General features: G+C 41.0%; 1 pseudogene; it reads right to left on the reverse strand.

Moving 5' to 3' along the window:
* Window positions 1-2,242: 2,242 nt before the first annotated feature.
* On the reverse strand, window positions 2,243-3,622 carry LOC106974677 (5'-AMP-activated protein kinase subunit gamma-1-like; annotated as a pseudogene).
* Between the last annotated feature and the right edge of the window lie 997 nt (window positions 3,623-4,619).

Here is a 4,619-nt window from a genome sequence, read left to right on the forward strand (position 1 = left end):
TCACAGCACTGGCATATTAAATTTAGGAAGGAAAGAACTCTTCTGACTTTAAAACATGATATTATACAATAAGCTCCAGAATCACTTCACTTATTTAAAAGACTTACTTTAGAATTATGAAAGAAACTGAGAGTGTTATAAAATACTCTCACATATTTGTATAGAATTTCTTAAAATGATGACACTAATATTAGCTGTGTCAGTTTATACTAATAAACTGGTGTCCTGTAGTGCATCCCAGCTTTGCAGATTGGATCAAGGTAAAGTGATCATGAAGCTTATGGCCATGGTGTACTGAGAAACACATGTCTGGAACTTCATCACTGAAGACCACAGCTTAAGACAAAGTGCTCTCCTTTCTCATCCACTCAATGGCTACAGAGCAACCAGGTGTTGGGGATATAAAGACATTGAATATCTGAGCTAACAAAGGGCCATCAGCAGTGGGAGAGACAGATACACAAACAGATTGTTCTAACACACTGTGGTCAAAGACCCAAAAGTAAAAAGTTAGAAAGTATCATTAGAAGCTGTTATTTTGAGTGATGACTAAATAGTAGATGAAACAGCCAAAGGTTGAAAGTGGATGCCAATGGGAAAATATACTATTGACTCTTGTAGACTGCTGAATGGCATGTGAAAGTTTATGCACATATAAATTTGATTATTTTGAGAAGAGGAAACTTTAAAAATCAAAACAAATGACAGTGTTGTTGGTTGATAAAGAGGGACATCGGATGTATGTCATGCCAGAGGAAACCTCTCTCACCCTAGAAGGAGACAAGTGAGCTGAGGAGCACAGGGTTTAGATGGGTAGAGAAAGTTTAGCACCTTAAACCAATATCAAAAATGTGTTCAAGAACCTTCCATGTTTGTCCCCACTGTCATATAATAAGCTCCCATGTATTACTTGTTGAAAGGTTGAGGTGCCAAATGGAGCCGTCTCATCCCAAGCAGATACACAGGGTCTGGAGGTCTGGAAGGGACAAGAGTCCTGAGCATCACAGATTCCATATTATATATATTCATATATAGAGCGCTAATATTTTCAGAGCACTTACATGAGGAAGCATTGTTTCTCTTCAACCACATGAAAATACTACATATGCCATAATAAAATTTTAGAAAACAATCACATCAGCAGTCACACATACATCATGATTTTACATTTCAATACCTAACCAAGAAATATATACATCTTCCCAGCACTATATTTCCCCATAAACACTGCCTATTTCCAGTCTAGCACATGTTTTCTAACTTGCTTGTAGAAACTACAGCTCTTAATCTCTAACAGCAGATATTTTGGAAGTCCCATTCTTTCCAGATTCAAATTTAAATGAGGAACTTGCCATTTTCAAATAACCAATTGTTTTAATGGGTATGGTGAAGCTTATCCAGCACAATGTGAAGAAATATTGCATGTAAGTAAAAATCATTAAAGCTATCGTAAGAAATCTTTACATTATAGTTGAGAACACTTAAAAATAAAGCTGACATTGAAGTTTTATAAAGCAACTATTTATATTAAAATTATAGGTGTTCAACAAATCTGATGAAAAGACTGATTTGTGGGGTTCCTGGGTAGGTCAGTTGTTTAAGCATCCAACTTCAGCTCAGGTCATAATCTCATGGTTTGTGAATTTGAGACCCATGTACGGCTCTGTGCTGACAGCTCAGAGCCTGGAGCCTGCTTCAGATTCTGTGTCTTCCTCTCTCTCTGCTCCTTCCCTGATCACACTGTATCTTTCTTGGTCTCTCAAAAATAAATAAACATTTAAAAATAAAAAAAATAAAATAAACTGATTTGGTAAAGGTTCAAAGAATTTCACACCTCACTACTGTATGGCTCCAGCTGCAATGGGCCACAGTGATGACATACCGCATGTTCTGACATAGGCAGTAGGTCTCAATAGGCCATGCACTCCCCTTATGTCATATTACCTATTACAGACCAGTGAATTCTTAGAGACGAAAAATATAAAAATTTCAGGACACTGTGTTTTAATAACATACAGCATCAGAAATTGTTCAGAAGAAGGTCTGAAAAGAGTCTTTTAATGCAAGCCTGAATCTTCAAGCACATAAATGTATTTCTTATGCTTGATTTCAACATCACTGGAAATAGATAACAATCACCAATCCCTGATATACATTCTTAATGAGACCCAGAATCCTTGTTCAAGTTTTCCTACAAGGGCTTCTCCATTCACAGTGGACATTCTGTTTCTGTCTCCCTTTGTTAACACCTGCAGGTGTGAGTATAAGAATCTGTAGAATGTTTGACAGGGAAAAGAATCTGTAGAATGTTTGATAGGGAAATATTACCCATGATGCTATCTGCATCATTCACTACCAGCAGCCCATGCACCTCAGCCCACCATATGCTGTCCAGGATATCTCCTGTATCTCCAGATTACTGCACCTCACAACACCCATGAAATGCTGTGAGAAGTGCTGATGGGTCTGGGCCACTGTGATATCTAGGTTAGGGTATGTTTTTTCAGCAGCAAGATTAATTACATCAGATTTAGAGTAAATATCTACAACTTTTCATGACTCATGCAACATAAGCAAGCCTGATACTTGTTTACACAGAGGTTCAAGGCTCCACTGAAGGGAGTGTCTGGGTGGATAAAGGCGATGTTGCAGTGGGTCCCAAATGCAAGAGCATCTAGGTCCCGCTTCATGAAAGCAGACTTTGGAATATCAGACACACAAACCTGAGGAACTTGAGGATTCTTTTGTGGGTAAGTATATGAAGTACATTCCACTTATAGGATCAACAATTGGCAATGTGTGGATTTTCATTTTTGATCAAGTATACAATATGAAAGAGGCTTGCATCTGAAGCTGTATTCACTGAAGGTAAATGTTTCTTGTAAATAAACTCCCTCCAAGTTTCTGTCCTATGTTCCTCTAATTCATAAAATGTACCATGATGGATAGTATCTACTGGTGTATTTATGAATTCTAATTGTTAGCATTCCTACAAGATTTTGTTCTGAACTCTCCCACAGTGATGCTGCTGGAACACCATTGGCTTCTAAGATAAAGAAGGCCTTTCTAACTTATCATGCACTACCAGAGACAACAAGTTTTGAACTGGTTGGACTGATGTGGTAACACTTATGTGACCTCATAAATCTCCTGTAAACACACTTTCTGAGTCTTGTGCCTCTTCTTCCAACTGGAATTTTTCAGTGTGCCAGTTTCCTGGTCCATGGAGATATGGGGTTATGGAAGGGAGTGGAGGGTACCAGAGAGGGTTTGTGGGCACATGGGTGCGTGGGGGATACCAACCAGACCAGGGATGAGGTGGGACCAGTGGGACATGAAGGTGTGCAGGGAGAAATGGAGCTGTGGTGGAGAGGGGATATGGGGGTGTGGGAGTATAGATAAGGGAAGTGGGAGTGTGGGGAGGAGGAATGGGGAGGAGTGGGAATGGGGGAAGGGGAGACTCGAGAGTACAATGGGGGCATGCAGGTGGGCGGTGCAGAGATGCGAGGGTGCAGGAGGGAGGAGAAGGTGGGAGTGGGATTGTGAGAGACTTGGGGGTGCTGCACAAGGTAAGTGGGGTCAGCAGTGTCTGGGACAGTGCAGGAGTGCAGGTGGGATGCATGGGGCGCTGGTGCCCAGGTTATCAAGGCTGAGGGGAATGTGAACCATGTGCTTGTCAGCTCCTTGACACAGAAAGAAATCCAGTAGTTCGCCTCCATTTGGGGAAGTTCTAGAGGTGGATACTTTACCTTCTGGTTGCTTTTTTCAACTGCAGCTTCTTATCTGTGTCTCAGGGCAGACAAATCTGCTTACAGCTCTCCAGAACTATCCCTCCACACTGAGGTTGGCATGCTGAGGGTGGGATCCCCTGTGTTATTGGGTCTCTGTCTCTCTTGCCTCTCTCTGTGCTGTATCTGCATCTTACCTTGTGCTGAATCTATTTGGAGGGCCCTCACCTCCTCTTCAGGAGGAACTCCTCCGTAAATAGATGTAAATGTGGTGTGTCCATGGAGGAAGTGAGTTTACCTCCTCACCTTAGATTAGGTGAGTTAGGTCCCCATCTTGGATCCCGACTCATCTTTATAAACTTGCTCGAGCTATTTCACTTGTTAGTATCATCTTCCTGTCTGTGAAATAGACCTTTTTTTTTTTTTTTGATGATCTAATAGGATTACATGTCTAAGGTTACTGGCACACAGTAGGTACTTATTAAATGTTTCTTCTTCCTCTTGTCCAACATTGTGCCTTCCAAAACAAACATGACCCTTGTTTTTGCAGATACAAATTGCTCCTCCCACCCTCAATGTGTGAAATTTCTGAGCAGAGTTTGAGAAAACCCACCCTCCTCCTAGGCTTGGCACCTCAGGTCACCACAGGTCACTTTGACAACTTTACCCATACCACTTTCTTGCTTTCTCTCCATCTAGTCAACTGAACTGTGAAAATGACTTACTCCAGCCTCCTCTATCAACCCTCCTCCTTGGAAGGAAGCTAACTTCAGAATCCATCAAGGTTCATTCATAACTTAGCAGCCAAGATTAATACTGAGAGTTGGAAAGTCTTCCCAAGTTTTTAGAAACACACTGCTAATGGTTTGATTTTGGAGAAAATGTCAGTAG

This window comes from Acinonyx jubatus, chromosome A1, assembly GCF_027475565.1.
Source record: "Acinonyx jubatus isolate Ajub_Pintada_27869175 chromosome A1, VMU_Ajub_asm_v1.0, whole genome shotgun sequence".
Lineage (NCBI taxonomy): Eukaryota > Metazoa > Chordata > Mammalia > Carnivora > Felidae > Acinonyx > Acinonyx jubatus.